This window comes from Monodon monoceros, unplaced genomic scaffold, assembly GCF_005190385.1.
Source record: "Monodon monoceros isolate NGI ecotype Baffin Bay Population unplaced genomic scaffold, NGI_Narwhal_1 Super_Scaffold_12, whole genome shotgun sequence".
NCBI lineage: Eukaryota > Metazoa > Chordata > Mammalia > Artiodactyla > Monodontidae > Monodon > Monodon monoceros.
The window spans coordinates 99,817,124-99,838,087 of record NW_021703768.1 but is presented as its reverse complement, the minus strand read 5'-3'; the positions used below and the strand labels follow the sequence as shown (position 1 = coordinate 99,838,087).

Here is a 20,964-nt window from a genome sequence, read left to right as displayed (position 1 = left end):
TCAAAACAAACTGCAGATTACTTAAAATTAACACAAATAAACCTATTTCATATCAAAACATAAGAACACTTTGCCCTATGTATTTATTAAGAACTTTGTTCTATGTTTTTATTAAGAACTTTGGTACTCAGCAACTGGAGCCAATGGGTACCTCTAAAGACAAGCATCCAGAAGAGAGGTCAAAGGTGAAGATTTTCATAGTCCTGAATCTGGAACATTTTAACCCCTCTTGGACTCCAAAGGAATTCTAAAACAAAGTTTGCTCTCTCTAGAGATGCTGACCGAAAGAGCTTTGAACATGGGGATACCAGGCAAAGCTGATGGAGAAGGTGGAGTGCACTATGGAAGAAGATTAGGTCTCTGCATATCGAATGTTAGTCACCAAACAAGAAAAATAAATTACATACAATATGTTATATATTATAATACATATGTGAATTTTACATTTTATATTTTTTACTAATATGGTTAGAGCATCAACATGCTAAATAATATTTCAATACAGTCATCTTTGGCATTGTGCTGACTCTTAGTCATATAAAATTAGACTTTACATATAGTATTCATTTTGTCACTTATTTTGCCATTTTGTTCATTTTGTCACATATTTTTGTTGAGAGAAAATATAACTTTTTAATTTAGCAATTTATTAGCTAGATCTGTAATTTTTAAATATTTAGATTTTGAAATGTGGGCCTCTGTTTGTATTTTTGTAGCAGGCCTTGCAAATATGAGTGGCAGCCTTGTTTTTCTTATGTTATTTTTCAATCAAAATGTATTCAGAGAAAAGAAAAATACATGTGCTTTACACATGTATTTAAACTGAAGTAAGAACATTTTTGACCCAGCACCATTACCAGAACACAACTCAGGATGTAAAGCCAGTAATAGATATAATAATGAAAAGAGTAGAAATCAGTACTTCATCTTTATTTTTATTTAAATATCTATTTTTAGAGTTTGTTCATATTGATGAGCTTTATCCTCTAGTTATGAATGCAGGAGGAATATTTTTAACTTAAACATGTATTTCTTCAAAAGATAATTTATATGAATGAAACGTAATATTGGCAAATGGGCTTTATTCAATATAGATTTCTAAAATGAGATAGTAATGTTATGTATTACTCATAAAAACAATTTTACATCTACAAATAGTGTTTAAAGAAGCTGTTGTTATAATTGCACAGTAATTTTACTGTAATTGTGATATTGGTAACTTTTTAGGAAGCTGCAGGCACACTATAAAACTGTGTAATGCCCTCTGTGAAAATGTGTGTGGTAGATCCCCTTGATATATAATTGTGTCCATAAAAATAAAATCATAAAACCCTTCCTCTCCTTTAAAATCAGAACAGGCCCATATGTCAGAAGTACAATGCTTTTCTAAGCCACGGGTGGAAATAACATCTGCCCCACAAATTGTTTAACATTTCTTAAGACATCAGAAATTGCCTATGGTAAGGAGTTCAGTACACCAGCACCCATAGCGACAGAGAATATTTCAAAAGGTGTAGTGACCAAGCAAATATTATATATGTTCAACAATTCTACTCCTAGAAACTTCAACTAAACTCATAATTTAGGGATGAGACAAATTCAAATCAATTTGTGTGTAATTCAACTATTAATGGATATATTAAAAAAAAGACTTTGGTTTCTTTTCATCGTCACTCACTTGAGAAGAAAGAATGTGGCTCAGACTTAAGTGACATGATGAATATCAAATGTTAGTTCAGGAATTTGCCTAATCACAGATTCCTTTGTGGAACACAAATATTACCTTAGGATTTTGCCCATAATTGGATGGTAATTTTTTAATAGCTACTTCATTAAAAATACTCTTTTCTTTAAAATGTTTTAGTCAAACTGGAAGCTGCATTGTTCCACTAACTGTAGTATCTCTGTAATAGCATAAGGTCGAGAGAATACAGCACGCCTGGTGCACCTAAACAATAACTTTCTGTTTCTGTATTTATAGAGAGAAAGTCTCTTCAGTAGCTCCTTGCTGAAAAACAATTTGGAAGATAAATAATGGTTACTTGTTTTGGGAGAGATGGCTTTCCAGCAATATATTTATATGACATTCTAGAAAATGAATGTGACCAATTTATAATTATATACATATAGCAATTGGAAAGAACTATGAGTAAAGCCACATACAGGGACATATCTCATATTGAAATAGTGAAAAGCAACATGAAGTCCAATGTGAACACATCATACTTCTGGAGAAGCTGATTTAATTTGAATTAACTCTTAATATCTAAAAAGTGTTTGTTCTCTTCCCAACCAGTTTCCTAGAGGCCGCAAAATGATGAGTGCTATGCTCATGTAAATGTGCACACAGTTAATTCTGTCTTCACTAAGTTCATTCTTATATTCCTGTAAATTGCTGGTAGTGTCTTTATTCTTGGTATATTTTAGTTAAGGGAATAACATATAGTTAGAGTTTTATGTGTGCCATTGTTGCAGGTTATAGCACTGTATGTTTAAAAAAAAAAGAAAAAGACAGTGAATATACTTGGATATAAGTGAACAAATATTTAAACACAGAATGAAAACATCCTTGATTTGAATCTATTTTTTAATGTAACACAAATAAAATGGACAAATATCACATACAAATGATAGCTCAGGCCACATTCATGATTCTGCCTGAGAATAGCCTGTGCCTCTGGCACGAAAGATGCAACTACACAGTGAAAGGGCTCGTGGCTGTTAGATTAATACTCTTGCCACAGATAACCTGCAAGACCCAGGAAGAGAGTGAAGCCAGGACAGGACACCACAGTCAATCCTGTGAGCCTTTCTGTGAGAGGAAAATATTGGCAAGAATTATAGAAATTGTTCAAAATAACTGGGGTTGATAGAAAAAGAAAACCAAGTGAGTTGAGACAATGTAGTATGGTTGAAAGGAAGTATTTGTATGGGGTGAGGAGCATGTATGTGTGTGTTTGGGTCTGTGTCTCTGTTTATGGGCATGGTATGTGAGTCTGTCAGATGTGTATTTTCTGTGAATTTTCTACCTTACTGTTAAATACACATTGGGAATTTGTGGCCATTATGCTTTTGGTAATACCAAATTAGTCTTAATGTTTAAGCACATATTTTTGAAGTCATTCATTATGACTACATGCTACCTGGAAATGAATTTCTTTCAAAAGTATTTATAAAGAAAACAGTCAACAAAATCACACATGCTTTCTTCAAACATCTGGAACAAATTTTTTCCTTTCAATTTGTTCCATTTCAATTAAAAAAAAAAACTAAACTAAAAGTACTGTGTTCAGGATTTTCTTTTTTAGGGTTCGCATTTTCTTAGAATGGACATGAATATTCTTCAATTAAAGTTCATGCAATTAAAGTATGTGCAAAAAAAAGACATGAATCAATGCATTTCCAAAGTGAAACTAAAGGAAGAAAAAGAAATGGAATTTTGTGTGGTTGTGCAATTTGGAAGGCAGGAACTGGATCAGAGTAGCCTAACAGAGAAAGAGGTCAGAAAGGCATTCTGGGAAGAAATGGAGACAGACCATGTTGCTGGGCACTGTGTAGAAACTGAGCTAACATAAGGAAGTGCCTGGAGACAGCAGAGGCAAAAAGGAATACAGGGAAAGTAAAATGTCTCATACAATTTTTAAGTCCATATATAAATTTCTCCCCCATTTCCTCTGTGAAACAAGTAACACTTACACACCACTCTGATGCTTTTAGAGTGAACTCACTGGGGGAAACTTAAACTGGTCCTAAATTTGAAATATGAGTTTGTAGAGGATGAAAGGCAGAAAAAGGACAAGCAAATAGCAAATATCTAGAATACATATGTTCTACAATGTCCTTTCCAGGTTTATTGTGGTATAATTGACTTAAAATATTATGTAACTTTAAGGTATACAATGAGACGATTCATACATGCATATATATATATATAAATGTTACCACAATAAGGTTAGTTAGCACACCCTTCAACTCACAAGACTTCCATTTTGTGATTTCAATTGTTATGGTGGGAACATTTAAGTTTGACTCTCGTAGCAACTTTCAAAGATGTTACCAGAAAACTACTAGAGCTCATCAATAAATTTGGTAAAGTTGCAGCATACAAAATTAATAAAGAAATCTCTTGCATTCCCATACACTAACAACAAAAGATCAGAAAGAGTAATTAAGGAAACAATCCCAGTAACCACTGTATCAAAAAGAATAAAATACCTAGGAATAAACCTACCTAAGGAGACAAAAGACCTGTACTCAAAAAACTATAAGATACTGATGAAGGAAATCAAAGATGACACAAACAGATGGAGAGAAATACGATGTTATTGGATTAGAAGAATCAATATTGTCAAAATGACTATACTACCAAAAGTAATCTACAGATTCAATGTAACCCCTATCAAATTACCAATGATATTTTTCATAGAACTAGAACAAATAACTTAAAAATTTGTATGGAAACACAAAAGAACCTGAATAGCCAAAGCAATCCTGAGAAAGAAAAATGGAGCTGGAGGAGTCAGGCACCCTGGCTTCAGGCTATACTATAAAGCTACAATCATCAAAACAGTATGGTACTGGCACAAAAAGAGATATATAAATCAATGGACCAGGATAGAAAGCCCAGAAATAAAACCATGCACTTATTGTCAATTAATCTATGAAAAAAGAGGCAAGAATGTACAATGGAGAAAAGATAGTCTCTTCAATAAGTGGTGCTGGGAAAACTGTACAGCTATATGTAAAAGAATGAAATTAGAACACTCCCTGACACCATACACAAAAATAAACTCAAAATGCATTAAAGACCTAAATGAAACACCAGATACTATAAAACTCCTAGAGGAAAACACAGGCAGAACACTCTTTGACATAAATCACAGCAATACTTTTTTGGATCCCTCTCCTAGAGTAATGGAAACAAAACCAAAAATAAACAAATGGGACCAAATTAAACTTAAAAGCTTTTCCACAACAAAGAAAACCATAAACAAAATAAAAGACAACCCACAGAATGGGAGAAAATATTTGCAAATGATGCTACTGACAAGGGATTAAATTTCAAAATATACAAACAGTTCATACAGCTTAATAAATTTTTTTAAAAAATCAAAAAATTGGCAGAAGACTTAAATAGACAAAGAAGACATACAGATGGCCAACAGGCACATGAAAAGATGCTTAATGTCACTAATTATTAGAGAAATGCAAACTTCTTTATTCATTTTATCTATAGACATACACCTTACGTTGTTTCCATCTCTTGGCTATTGTAAATAATGCTGCTATGAATATGGGAGGAAAGATATTTTTTGAGTTAGAGTTTTTATTTTCTTCATATATATTCTCAGAAGTGGAATTGCTGGATAATATGACAATTATATTTTTAATTTTTTGAGGATCATCCATATTGTTTTGCAGTGGCTATACCAATCTATAATCCCACCAAACCCTTTTCTCCTCATCCATACCAGCACTTGTTATCTCTTTTATTTTTTATGATGGCTGTTCTAACAAGTGTGAGGTGATGTCCTATTGTGCTTTTAATATGCATTTCCTTACTTACTAGTAATGTTAAGCATTTTCCCATGTGCCTGCTGGCCTTCCTTATATCTTCTCTGGAGAAATGTCTATTCAGGTTCTTTGCCCATTTTTTAATTGTTTGGTTTATTTGCTACTGATTTGTATGAGTTCTTTATATATTTGGGGTATTATTCTCTAATCAGATATATGGTTTACATATAATTTTTTCCCATTCCATAGGTTGTCTTTTCACTTTGTTGATGATTTGCTGTGCAGAAGCTTTCTAGTTTGAAAACTTCTAGGGAAGTTTTCAATTATAATCTCTTCAAATAGTTTCTCAGTCACTTTCTTTTTCTCTTTTTCTTCTGGGACCCCTATAATTCGAATGTTGGTGTGTTTAATGTTGTCCCAGAAGTCTCTGAGACTGTCCTCAGTTCTTTTCATTCTTTTTTCTTTATCCTTCTCTGCAGTAGTTATTTCCACTATTTTATCTTCTAGGTCACTTATCCGTTCTTCTGCCTCAGTTATTCTGCTACTGATCCCTTCTAGAGTATTTTTAATTTCATTTATTGTGTTGTTCATCATTGCTTGTTTCATCTTTAGTTTTTCTATGTCCTTGTTAAATGTTTCTTGCATTTTGTCTATTCTATTTCCAAAATTTTGGATCATCTTTACTATCATTATTCTGAATTCTTTTTCAGGTAGACTGCCTATCTCCTCTTCATTTGTTAGGTCTGGTGGGTTTTTACCTTGCTCCTTCATCTGCTGTGTGTTTTTCTTTATTCTTATTTTGCTTATCTTACTGTGTTTGGGGTCTCCTTTTTGCAGGTTGAAGGTTCGTAGTTCCCGTTTTTTTTTGGTGTCTGTCCCCAGTGGCTAAACTTGGTTCAGTGGGTGGTGTAGGCTTCCTGGTGGAGGGGACTAGTGCCTGTCTTCTGGTGGATGAGGCTGGATCTTGTCTTTCTGGTGGGCAGGTCCACGTCTGGTGGTGTGTTTTGGGGTGTCTGTGGCCTTATTATGATTTTAGGCAGCCTCTCTGCTAATGGGTGGGGTTGTTGTCCTGTCTTGCTAGTTGTCTGGCATAGTGTGTCCAGCACTGTAGCTTGCTGGTCATTGAGTGGAGCTGGGTGTTGGTGTTGAGATGGAGATATCTGGGAGATTTTTGCCATTTGATATTACACGGAGCTGGGAGGTCTCTTGTGGACCAGTGTCCTGAAGTTGGCTCTCCCACGTCAGAGGCACAGCACTGACTCCTGGCTGCAGCACCAAGAGCCTTTCATCCACACGGCTCAGAATAAAAGAGAGAAAAAGAAGAAAGAAAGAAAGAAAGAAAGAGAGAGAGAGAGAGAGAGAGAGAGAGACAGAGACAGAGACAGAGAGAGAGAGAGAAAGAAAGAAAGAAAGAAAGAAAGAAAGAAAGAAGATAAAATAAAGGTAAAATAAAATAAAGTTATTAAAATAAAAAATAATTATTAAGAAAAAAATGTTTTTTAAGTTAAAAAATAAAATAAATAAAATGGACAGACAGGACCCTAGGATAAATGGTGAAAGCAAAGCTATATATACAAAATCTCACACATCAAGTTGATTGTGGAGATTTAATCCACTGCTCCTGAGGCTGCTGGGAGAGATTTCCCTTCTCTTCTTTGTTTGCACAGCTCCAGGGCCTCAGCTTTGGATTTGGCCCTGCTGCTGCGTGTAGGTCGCCTGAGGGCACCTGTTCTTCGCTCAGACAGGACGGGGTTAAAGGAGCAGCTGATTCGGGGGCTCTGGCTCACTCAGGCCGGGGGCAGGGAGGGGTGCGGATGTGGGGCGAGTCTGTGGCAGCAGAGGCCAGCAGGACGTTGCACCAGCCTGAGGCGCACCGTGCGTTCTTCTGGGGAAGTTGTCCCTGGATCCTGGGACCCTGGCAGTGGTGGGCTGCACAGGCTCCTCGGAAGGGAGGTGTATAGAGTGACCTGTGCCCACACACAGGCTTCTTGGTGGTGGCAGCAGCAGCCTTAGCGTCTCATGCCCGTCTTTGGGGTCCGCGCTGTTAGCCACTGCTCGCGCCCGTCTCTCAAGCTCCTTTAAGCAGCGCTCTTAATCCCCTCTCCTCGCGCACCAGGAAACAAAGAGGGAAGAAAAAGTCTCTTGCCTCTTGGCAGATCCAGACTTTTCCCCGGACTCCCTGCCAGCTAGCCGTGGTGCACTAACCCCCTAAAGGCTGGGTTCATGCCACCAGTCCTCTCCCTGCAATCCAACCGAAGCCCAAGCCTCAGCTCCCAGCCCCCGCCTGCCCTGGCGGGTGAGCAGACAAGCCTCTTGGGCTGGTGAGTGCTGGTCGGCACTGATCCTCTGTGCAGGAATCTCCCCGCTTTGCCCTCCGCACCCCTGTTGCTGTGCTCTCCTCTGCGGCTCCGAAGCTTCCCCCTCCGCCACCCGCAGTCTCCGCCCGCGAAGGGGCTTCCTAGTGTGTGGAAACCTTTCCTCCTTCACAGCTGCCTCCCACTGGTGCAGGTCCCGTCCCTATCCTTTTGTCTCTGTTTATTCTTTTTTCTTTTGCCCTACCCAGGTACGTGGGGAATTTCTTGCCTTTTGGGAGGTCTGAGGTCTTCTGCCAGCGTTCAGTAGGTGTTCTGTAGGAGTTGTTCCACGTGTAGATGTATTTCTGATGTATCTGTGGGGAGGAAGGTGATCTCTGCGTCTTACTCTTCCGCCATCTTCCCCCTCTTGGCTACTGATTTTTGTATGTTATTTTGTATCCTGAAAATCTACTGAATTCATTGATTAGATCTAACAGTTTTTTTGTTGAGTCTTCAGGATTTTTTATCTATAAAATCATGCCGTCTGCAAATAGAGACTATTCTATTTCTTCCTTTCCAATTCTGATACTTTTTTATTTTTTTCTTGCCTGATTGCTTTAGCTAGGACTTCCAATATTATGTTGAATAAGAGTGGTGAGAGTGGTTTCCCTACCTTAGTGGAAAAATTTTCAACCTTTCACCACTGAGTATGACGTTAACTGTGGGCCTGTTATAGACAGTTTTTATTATGTTAAGATATGTCCTTTCTATGCCTAACTTGTTAAGAGTTTTTATTGCGACTGGATGTTGAATTTTGTCAAATGCTTTCCCTGTATCTATTAAGATGATCATATAATTTTTGTATCAAGTTCAATAACAGGTCAGAGGAGATTGGACATAGACATAGAATGAGATCATTTGTAGTATTTACTCCACATAAAAATATCAGCTGGAGAATGGATAAATAACTTATGGTATAGTCATATGCTACAATAATATACAGTACTGATATAAATAAATCATGCCTTAACATCAAAGTGGATGAATCTCAGGAACAGAATGGTGAGAGAAAAAAAGCAAGTTAGAAGATACAATATGGGCAGTGTGCAGCTGCGCTGGCTTGAGGGAGTCTGTGGTGGTTGAGCTGGAGACGCATCCCCCTGCCTGGAGCTGCGATAAGCACCCCAGCCGTGCCCCAGGACCTGCAGCTGCCCCCGAGTCAGAGGGCCCAGTCTGCTGTTCAGAGAGCAAAGAAGACAAAAACTCAAGGAGCATCTGTTAAAAAGAAAAACTTTTTGCATACAAACAGGAAAATCAGATATTGTCCAGTGGTAGAGACCAGAGTGTGAAGACATCTGAAGGCCAGATCGAAGAAGAGACAAAAGTTCTGAAACTTAAGGCAGAAATGGTTGATAAAGAGAATGTCGGTAGACTTACAGGGATCAAGAATAATATAACAATGGAAAAAAACTGTATTCCTTTAAAAGCTTCTAATGAATTAACCAATTCAACTATAGCAATTGATACACCTAATTTTGAGGATAATAATCAAACTCTGCCATTGTTACCAATTAAAGATGACCCCTAAGTTCAACATATGATGTTAAGCCAAGCATTTCACCTTAAAAACAACAGTAAAAAGAAACAAATGACTACAGAAAAACCAAAGCAAGGTGCTAACACGCCCAAATGCCCAAGAAACCTGTGCTTGGATCTTATCATAGCCAAATTGTTCAGTCTAAGATTAATTCCTTTAGAAAACCTCTACAAGTCAAAGATGAGAGTTCTGCAGCAATGAAGAAACTTTCAGCTACTGTCTCTAAAGCCACAAAGTCTCAGCCTGTACATGCCAGCAGTGTACCAGTGAAAAGTGATAGAGCCTCACATATGACGACTGCCACTAAATTTGTGAGCACTACATCTCAGAGCAGTCAACTTGTACCACCTTCTATTAGCAGTCACCACAGTAATAACCAGGATGCCATGAAACAAGGCATCAGTCTGCCAGTGTTACAGTTTGGAAAGGGCCTCGAGAGAAAGAATTATTACAGTTAAATACACTTTCGTCTATTATCAAAACCAGTTCTTCTCAGGACATAAAAAGAAATAAGACACTATCAAGAAGCATGACATCTGAAATGGTAGCCAGACCTGCTTTGTTTTCTAATACTAAACTGACAGAAAAGTCAAAAAGCATTGACCAGCGCAGACATACCATGGTGAGAGCAGCTATTCATAGTAGATGGACTCAGCCCAGAGAAACTGCAGAGGAAAGGAAGGCTCGTCTGAGTGAGTGGAAAGCTGGCAAAGGAAGAGTGATGAAAAGGCCTCGGAGCTCAGTGGTTACCCAGCCTGAGCCCGAAGCACAAAATGAAAAACTAGTTGGGTCCTTCTGGACTACCATGGCAGAAGAAGATGAACAACGATTGTTTACTGAAAAAGTAAACAAGACATTTTCTGAATGCCTACACCTGATTAATGAGGGATGTCCAAAAGAAGAAGTATTGGTTACACTGAATGACCTGATTAAAAATATTCCAGATGCCAAAAAACATGTTAAATATTGGATATGCCTTGTGCATATTGAACCACTTACAAGTCTATTGAAAATATTTTCGCAATCTATGAGAAGGCCATTCTGGCAGGAGGTCAGCCTACTGAAGATATGCGACATGCCATTGTTGACATTCTGACAATGAAGAGTCAAGAAAAAGTTAAATGTGGAGAAAATATTTAGGAGGCTTGTGCAACCAAGGAACAAATCCAAGAAAACACCATTGATGATATAAGTGTTAATCTGGGGTCAGAAAAACCAGAAATAGAAAATAAGCATCCTAGGAATGTGGTATTTCAAGGTTGTGAAAAAGAGCAAGATGACAAAACAAAAGATCCAACCAGTGATATTAAAACCCCCAATACAGAAACTAGGGCAGGTTGCTTAATTAAATATAATGTGTCTACTTCTCCATACTTGCAAAGTGTGAAAAAGAAGATGAAGTTTAATGAAACCAATTCTGCATTTAAAGAGCTAAAGTTTCTCACACCAGTTAGGCGTTCGCAACGTCTTCAAGAGAAGACTTCTAAATTGCCAGATATGCTAAAAGACCATTATCCTTGTGTGTCTTCCCTGGAACAGTTAACAGAGCTGGGAAGTGAAACTGACGCTTTTGTGTGCCACATGTACTCAGAGAAGTGAAGCTCTGATAGGAGTGGGGTTGTATTATTCCGAGGGCATTTGGTTGGTTGGTTGGTTGTGTCTTTGCATGTTCCTTAGGTCAGGAGTTGCCGAGTACCTAAGTATTCACAGCAGTCAGCACTCTTACTAATGTCCACTCTAAAGCAGGTGTTGCCTTTTGTGAGTCGGAAAGCTAATCCTACCTTGTCAATCTCAACAGACTGACTTTTTCTCTAACACAGGTAAATTTTGTGAAGACAGAGTTAGCTTGTTTTGTCACCCAATTCTAGTAGCCCAGACTGCTGTGGGCTCCTGTGTCCCTGGGACTCTGCCCCTGGTTCTTCATTGTCACTCTCCAGCAAAGCCAGTGAGTCTGCATCTGTGGTCTCTTGGCCTCTTTTTTATTGTAGCCGAGGTCCCCGAGAGGGATAGTTAACTAAATACTCCATTTCTAAGAGAAGATACTTTGTTGGAAGAAAGAAAAGGTGCCAAACCTAGTGGGCATTCAGAACTTTAAATCTGAGTTCCTTTCTTTAGGTCCTTTTCTAACTTGACTATCTAAAATGTTAAAAAACTTAACTTCCATTGCTTCGCTTGATATAGTTTATAGACTAATAGAAGGGAGTTAGAGAAGGAATATATAATATTTCATAAATGTCATCCTAGTTTAGGTAGTATTTCTAAAATAACTAATACTTAAACTTGATCTCTTCCTTGTAATATAAAAACTTCATCATGTTTCCTAAAACATGATAGTCATACACAGTAAGTAGGTCTCTGCTCCCCACAATAAATACCACCAGTAAAATTGTTTTGTTAAGTCTCTGAACCAATACTTAAATGGCATACATCCTTTACCAACTCTACAGTTTCAAGTAAGGATTTAGTCATTGTAAAAGATTAGATAGTTTTAAAACTGAATAATATGAATGTGGTTGAAAATCACATACTTATTTATGTTCACTAATTCCATTTGTATAATAGTGCCAATCTTTGTTCTATTTATTGTCTTATGTTCTAGAGAGTAGGGTTTTTATTCCTTTTAAACTGTGTACCTAATACGTATACAATAAATGAAAACATCTATATAACAATAAAAAAAAAGAAGATACAACATGATTCCATTTTTGTGAACTTCAAAACCGTGCAAAACCAAAGAATATTCTGTTTAGATGTACAACCCTATGTGGTAAATGTTTCAAAAAGTATTAGTTAATACACTTAGTGATTTTTTTTCACTGTGAGTAGAGGAGAAGGATGGGATCTGGAATGAACCCTCAGAAACCTCAACGTTTTGGATTATTTTCTGTGTTTTTTTTTCCTTAAGGTAGATAGTGAATAAAAGGGTGTTTGTATTTTTATTCTTTATACTGAATCATATGTTATAAATACTATTTTGTATTTCAACTTTCATACTAGCAATTTTGAAAAAAGAAAAAGAAAAAATTAAGGATAATCATAACTAGAAAATAATTAATATGTAGATTTTTTAAAAATCATTGGAGAAGGGAGGAAGGTCAAAGGAAGAACTCAATCCAAATTCAAGAAAAGGAAAGCTAAAGGATGAATAGATAAATAAGATCTCAGCAAGTAGAAAAGGAAAATGTACAAAGTTCCCTTTGGAGAAGGGAACAGCTGCCAGGGAATGGCAAGGAAACTGGTGGCTTTACTGTGAAACTGAGAAAGCCAAAGATGTGAGACAAGCCTGAAAATAGAGATAGTAACCCGAAAGGACTTCAGTGCTCAGTGGATAAGTATGTGAGGTTTGTTTTTGTTTTCTTTTGTTTTATGTATAAGAAACATTGGAAGTCTGTTAAGATTTTTAAAATAGTATATCCTCAATATATTATGTTTGAAAGCCAATTGGTTGTCCTGTGGAAGAAGAATTGGAAAGAGAAGTTCAGAAACAGGAAGAACTGTGAAGGACTCAAAAGCATTGTGACTTGACTTACTTTTCACATTTAATGCAAGCACTGTTTTCTAGCATTTATGCTTAGACCTTCTGCAGAAAATGCACTTCTGCAATGTGACTTGCTCAATACCCTGGGCTCTAAGGCTCGAGGCATTTCCTCTGCATTTGAAATTCTTGCAGTCTAAATGTTTACTGTAGTAAACATTGTTGGTTTCTTTCCTCAGAAAATACAGAGGAAAAAAGCTAAGATGGAGAAACAAACAAACCAAAAAATCAGGTAAGAAAAAGAAGAAGAGTGAGTGATAGATAGCCCAGTAGGGAGGGCAAGAACAGGAGGGGACTGGGAACTACAAAACATAGCTCAGAGAGGCTGGCTGGCCTTAAGTAAAGCACTTAACCTCTGCTCCCTTCAGTTTCTTCACCTGTAAAAAGAGAAGTTCAGCTAGATGACCCAAAGTCCCTCCAGAAAAATAAATGGATGATTTATTCTGTAATAGCATGATTCTATTATATCATATGATTCTACTGAAAAGGTACAAATTCATTCTTGAAAAGCTTTCCTTGTGTTTAAGATATTAAAGCAAGTATTAAAATAATGCTAAAAATATATTATATGATTATATGTTTGAATTTCAACTTTAGCTTCATAGTTTTATATTTTTCAGGGGTTTAATTTGGATCTAGGAACAAAATGAAACATTAATAACTGCCACAACCTCCTGGCAAGTTATTATTTTGTGATAGAGAGCAAGAGGAGGAATGCAATGATCTGCTCAGCACTGCTCAACATTACATGTTGTTTTTGAGACCAGAATTCAATGATATTTTTTTCCCTTTGCTGCATTAAAATGATGGCATTTTTCTTAAAACATACAGGGCTTTTAATTCTGTAAAGATTGGCCTATTTAAGGTGCCAACTATTTCAAAAAGAACAGTCATTTTAAAAAGCAGCAGAGCAACTGGAAGATTTTATGAATAAAAAAATACAAATGAATCAAAATGAATACCATTAATAAAATGGTAATGGAAAGAATTACTATTATAGTCATCACAATTATAAAGGCTTGTGGAGTAAGAAAGCTATACTTGGGAAGTATCTATTAATTTATTTTTATCTTTTCTTTTCAACTCAAAAGCAGAAAAATATTTGTCAATTGGCCTAGCGTGTTTTTGTTTTTATATTTTATGTGTCCTTACTGTAGTAAAGTCTTCTTTTGTACTGTGTCTTGTTAATAAAATTAAAACTTAAAATTGCTTTTAATTGAAATTTTAATTGCTTATAATTGCAAAAAAACCTTAAAATTACAAAATAAAATTTAATTGCTAATAAAGTAAAAATGGCAAGTGTGATTTAAAATAGCTAATATTTGAGGTAGCTTATCTGTGTCAGACATTTAGGTACATTATTCTCTCCTTGAACAAACTCTAGCTAGGCTCCTCTGACCCCTTTCTCAACTAGACCTCAACCTTGATCTATAAAGACTTGAATACCAGCATAGTTTCTAACAGCTGAAGGCCACATCCTTAGGATGATCCCGGTTCCACTAATAGTTCATGCCTGCCAAAACTCAAAGCTGCCAACAGAATTTAGTTTGTTCCAGCCAATACCTGAAGATAGGGCCCCTGTCTCCCAGTCGCCATGGGAGGATAGGAGCCTAACTTCTATAAACTCTAGTTAGCAAAACCATATCGGTTACATATAGACCAACCCCCGCTTCCTGCTTTTTGTAATTTTACACTTCCCTGGCTCTACTGAACTCTGCCCACCTCCCTCCTTATTCCCTCATTCTCCCTTTAGAATGCTGGGTCACCTCTGTACAAATCAAAGTTGAGTTCAATTCACACTAGTCTCTTTTCCGTATTTCCCTACTGCTGATTAAAATCTGTCCTTACCACTTTAGTATCTAACATTTTTTATTTTTGACCCTAATAAATTCTTAGGGTCAAAAATAAACAAATTAGAAGAAATTAGGCCAGAAAAGTAACTTACCTGGCAAGACAACATAATTAGTAAGTGATAACACCGTAATTCCAATCCAGCCCTGTTTGATAATCACTGTTAATTACCTTGCTTCTCATTTGGACAAATATAGTCAACTTTTCTTAAAAATTGAGAATAAATCTTATATTGAAGGTTAATCAACTATATAATACTTAAAGTATGAGATATAGGCTTTTGCAAGTCCATTGCCATTAGAATTCACAATTGAGAAAGCTACCTTCTGTTAAAAATTGCATTAGAATAATTACTTCATAAAGGAAACTATAAAAGCCTAAAAATACATCTATGTAAGATAAAAAAGACAATATGTTAAATAAAAAGAATATTGACATGTTTTATTTCTGGATTTATTAATGGAATTGATAATTATAGGAAATGTTTCTTTATAAAAGTTCAGCTAGATGTTTACAAATTCCTTCAGCAGAAGCTACAAACAGAAAGAATACAGGCTTGAGAATCAGAGAGACTGAAGTTCTAATCATAGTCCTGCATTTACTGATTATGTAACTTGAGCGAATTACTTAATTCTCTGAGCCTCAGTTTCTTCAGCTACATAATAAAGACAACATTGTGGTAGACAGAATTCTAAGATGGTCTCCAAGATTTCTGGGTCATTCTGTACATGCCCTATATGGTTTTGTGGTTGAATGTGCGTGAGACCTATAAACACGATGCATTCCCATAGTTAGGTTCCATTATATGGTAAAATGATCATATTTTGGGCTTCCCTGGAGGCGCAGTGGTTGAGAGTCTGCCTGCCAATGCAGGGGACACGGGTTCGTGCCCCGGTCCAGGAAGATCCCACATGCCACAGAGTGGCTGGGCCCATGAGCCATGGCCACTGGGCCTGCGTGTCCGGAGCCTGTGCTCTGCAACGGGAAAGGCCACAAGAGTGAGAGGCCCGCACACTGACAAAAAAAAAAAAGAAAAAAAAAAAAAGATCATATTTTACAGATGTAATTAAGTGCCCTAATCAGCTGATTTTTATTTAATCAAAGGGGATATTATCCTAAGTAAGCAGGCAAGCTCTTAAAAGAGGGTATAGATGTCAGAGAGATGTACTTCTGTTGGCTTTGAAAAAGTAAATTGCTATGTTGTGCAAGGATAATAAGTAGGTGACCTCTTGGAGTTGACTGCAACTTCCAGCTGTCAGCCAGGAAGAAAATGAGAACCTCACCCCTACAACCACAAGGAAATGAATTCTGCCAATATCTGACTCATCTTGTAAGAGGACCTCTAGCTTCTAAAGAGATCACATCAGTGGCTGACAACTTGATTTTAGCCCGGTGATACTATAAACACAAGACCCATCTAACTCATACCCATTGCCCTTTGCATTGCTGAATCACTCCTCTTGTATAAATGCAATTCCAGATTATAAAGCATGAATTTTTTTAAAATGTCTCAGCTAGTAAGAGCAGAAGCAGTGTGGCAGAGGTCCGAGCTGGGTTGCACTCCCCCCACCCCAGGCTATCACGATGGAACTCAGCGTTGAGTACCTCCCGGAGAAGCTGCAGTGGGACCTGGAGGTGGAGCACATGGAAGTGGAGGACACAACTCCCACGTTGCATGTCCAGCTTCCGAGTCCTCGTGGTGTCAGCCAAGTTCAAGGCGAAGCCACTGCTTCAGAGATACTGGCTTGTGAACACTTGCCTAGCAGAAGAGCTCCTGCACATCCATGCCTTTGAGCAGAAAACCCTGACCCCACAGCAGTGGGCCCGTGAGCAGCAGAAATAAGGGACCCAGACCAGCACACCTATTAAATTATGAATCAGGCCCCCCAAAATATAAATAAAGTAAAATAAAATAAAATGCTTCAGCTATTTCTCTTATAACAGAGGCAAGAAGGAAATAATAAGGTACCACTTGACTCACTATCACTTCCTTTATTATTTTCAAGACTATTTGGGGAAAAATAAACCTTCACAATTGCTCTAAATTCCTAATTTTCTCTTTTTTACTCTACTCCAAATTTTCAAATCCAGTTCCTAAATATGGGATAAAGCCTCCTATACAGTAGTCTTTTTTCTAAAACTGTAGTCACTGGGTGGGTCATCTTTGTTGTAAGGCAGCTATTTCAGTTAGAGTCTCTCAGTTACAAGTTAAAGGATATTTGACTAAGATGGTTTAAGCAAGAATCATATTTCTTTATTCCGTATAAAAAAAAGAAGTCCACAATAAACTTTGGTTTAGTGGTTGAACAACTGGAACCTAGATTCTTTCCAGTTTCTATTTTACCATTATCAGGTGTTAGTGATGGGTTTTCTGAGCAAAGCATAGCTGGCGTAGTACCAACTATCATATTCTTAACAGCACACCAAGCAGGAAGGAAGTAGATGATGCCATATAGGGCCTTTACCTTATACCATCCTTTCTTTTATTCATAAGATAAACCTTAATAAAAAGCACTCCAGTGACACTCCTTTTTAGCTACCATGGGCTTCCATGACTGTTCGCAAAGGATCATGGAATTGCTATGGTTGGCACAGACCAATACAGCTCATTCCCTGGTGATGGACACATCACCATCCAAACACACTAAGTCTCTTAACACAACAAGCCAGAGAAATGGCTAACAGATAGCCTAGCAATGATGACTACCTTACTAGGGATCTTTTCTCAATATTGTGCAAGATGCTGCTGCTTTTGGTGACCATTTGTCTTACACTAGGGCTTGGGGAAAATTCCATAAGTCCTACAGTAAGGATTAAGAAATGACTTAACTGGGAAAAGGGGAAATGTACAAAGCTATAGAGCTTATAAGAGAAGGTAATCATCCTCCATATTCCAATTATTCCACAAAGAACAGTGCTGGGGCCTGGGAGATTTGCTGGAACAAAGTGTGTGTTTCCATTTCAGTGAAGGGACCCCAATCCTCCAATAATTTTCATTCTTGCTTATCAGTTAAAGGATACACAAATTGCACGGACACCAAGATTTTAGTGCTTGGTTTTTATAGGAGCTTTATGGGAATGATAGCTGACTAACACCTGAAAACAATGGGTTCTATAAGAAGTTGCAATCTTCTTGCAAAGAAATGAAGGTCACTATTACCATGGAAACTTTTGGATACAGCCCTTCCACTAGAAAGTGTTGAGTGGACTTGTTCCAGCTGGCTTATTTCCCCAGCAATCCAGAATGAAAACATAATCATTTTCAGAGAAGTCTTCCCCATGGTCTCATCAAGTAAAAATGTTCCATCATGCGAATTAGCCTGTCCACATGCTGAATAGGAAAAGAGTGATATTATTTGTCATTCCCTCATTCTAATCTATTCCCTGTTTGACTTTGGCATCCAAATTGAAGTTTATCATTCTCCTTGGAGGCATGTCAAATTGCTCTATTTTAAAATTTTGTTCTGGCATTGCATAATAAGCTCTGTGAAGATAGAAAAGTTGAATTTTTTTAATCACCATTGACCTCTCTAAGAACAGGGGAAGTGAGAACCACCCAATGCAATCCTAATTTCTACTTGGGTCCATTCAGATACAACCTACCATTTTTCCACTAAGGTTAAAGCAATAAAAAGAGATTTATCGTGTCTTCTTATCCCTTATTCACAGATTTCCAAGTATCTGGGAGCCCTACAAAGACAGTTTTAGCTCCTCCCTCAATGGGCCCTCCTTCAATTTATCAACTGGCAGAAATCATTAATTTGATCCAACTCAAAGTTTCACTTGTTGGTGACTACTGATACAGGGGGTGATTTTCTCAAGTCACAATTAGTGCTGGTAGTTTCAAACATTGGCGACAGTGCTGTGTCTGGATCACCACTAAGCTCCTCAAGCATTGTAAGTACTGTGAGTATGGATGGTGATCCCAGCTCCTGAGATGCCAATGGCCACATTGTAGCTGTACATGCAAGGTTCAGGTACTGATTTCTACACAAAAGCCAGTGACTCCACTTGCTACTGAACTTCCCCACACAAATTCTACAAATTCACTGATGCCTTAAACTCTAAGTCTCTTTAGTTCTTGCTCTTCTTTTTTCCTACAATTCTACTGCCTTATGATTTTGTCATGTTGGGCAGGAAGCTAATGTGAGAGAAATTACTATAATTGTAATACTTTCTCTATATCACTGACCTGTCTGCTTCAGTTAGCTGGCCTTATAATTAATTCTTTATTAGAAGTCTCCTCATTCTCCCACATAAATTGATAAATACCTGCCCTAAACCATTAGTTTTCCAGACATGCCTGAATGCTGGGATGAATACAGCATAGGCTCAAGCTAGTGACCTCCCCCCAACTTCCTCCAACTCCCAACATTGGAATCTTAAATATTTATGCCTTTCCAATATTTGCTATTTTTCATCTGTTTCCCTACATAGGTTGTCAGTAAATTTCCTGAAGAGTAAATAAGCCCACGTGACTATTTCTAACAACATCAATCAAAGAATAAATTTACTACTCTCCCATATGTATTTCTGCATTGCTCAAAGGTTTTTGAAGAGTACACTGTATTTCTATACTTTTAAAAAATATAAAAAATAAACAAAAGCTCAAAGATAGAATAGTTAGAAATAGGGAGGAAATGTGTCTTCAGAAGGTAGGCAGATTGATGACAGATGCTGAGTGAAAAGAAAAGAGGCTGAACTTTGGAACTGAATATGGCAATCCCTATGGATCTGAGGAGGAGTCTGCAGTGACCGACGGAAATGAGCCTGCACCTTCCCCCACATCTCCTTCCCCCAACCCATAACCTCTTCACACTCTTTTCAGATCAAAATCCCCATATTCTGCATCTAGAAAGGATTAATTAGTTCGTTCTTTTCTGTTTAAACAAAAGGCCTGCATCTGTGTGAACCCTGAAACCATATTTACAATGAAGAGAATGTAGTGCTCCAACCTCCTATGAGATTGTCCTTTAATATCTCCTTCTGGAACAATATGTTCAGGGAGCAGCAAGATTAACATATAAAAAAACACAGAATGGCAAGATGACCTGAGTTTTCTGCCCTTCTGTGAAATCCTATTTGCCTTAGGCAACTTTTAAAACATTAAGAAAGTAAATGAGGAAAGAGTAAACGTAAATTGGAGGAAAAATCACAACATGCTAGAGCTAAAACCAATCTTAGCAGTTGAAGTAGATGGCATTAATGTCCTCAGTTCTTTACCCTGCCCTTATCCACATCCTTCACATACGACCTGGCAGTACATTCTCCCAGGAAAGAGACAGAAGATACTTCCCTACCCCTTGCTTTCGGGTTTGCCACATGATCCGCTTGGGTTAATGGAATGTTAAAAGAAAATAGTTTGTGCTATTGTGCCTGCTCTCTTTCACATCTGTCAGAGCAGGAGAGTAAGCCTGGGCTAGCTGAGGAGAAGGATTAGAGATCTACAGGGCTGAGCCAGCCAGGGATGTACCCAGCCTAGAACAGGAGACCCTCAGGTGACCTACAGATCTGTGAACCAGGTAAATGCCTATTGCTGTGGGATACTGAGACTATGTGGTTGATTGTGCCATACATTAGTTGATACCATACCCAACAACTTCAACTCCTTCAATTTATAGAGGAGAAAACCAGACCCCAAAAGTGGAAGCAGATGGATAGTAGTGGAAACAGGGCTGGAAATTAGGCCCTGAAACAACCTTGAAGATCTGAATATTTACTCAAGGTTCAGATATGGACTTGCCACATGGACACTGGAAAGCCAATTAGTTTCTCTGAATCTCAGTGCTTTGTTGGAAAATGAAGGTAACATGTATCCTAAATAAAAACTGGAAATTGTCTGGTCTAAATAAGGTATTTGATGTGAAGACACTTTGTGAAAAAGAGAGAAAGAAGCTCAAGTGCTTAGTGCTTAATGAATGCCAAGTGCATGATGTAACCTTTGCTTATATGATGTCATTTTATCTCACTTTATCTTTTAAATACCTACCTATTGAGACTTCCCTGGTGGTGCAGTGGTTAAGAATCTGCCTGCCAATGCAGGGGACACAGGTTTGATCCCTGGTCCAGGAAGATCCCACATGCCATGGAGCAACTAATCCTGTGTGCCTAGACTACTGAGCCTGTGCTCTAGAGACGGCGAGCCACAACTACTGAACCTGCATGCCACAACT

General features: G+C 37.7%; 2 pseudogenes; both read left to right on the top strand.

The window, feature by feature from the left end:
- The first annotated feature begins 274 nt into the window (after positions 1 to 274).
- On the top strand, positions 275 to 11,004 carry LOC114892117 (annotated as a pseudogene).
- Positions 11,005 to 16,375: 5,371 nt separating this feature from the next.
- On the top strand, positions 16,376 to 16,634 carry LOC114891697 (annotated as a pseudogene).
- The last annotated feature ends 4,330 nt before the right edge of the window (positions 16,635 to 20,964 follow it).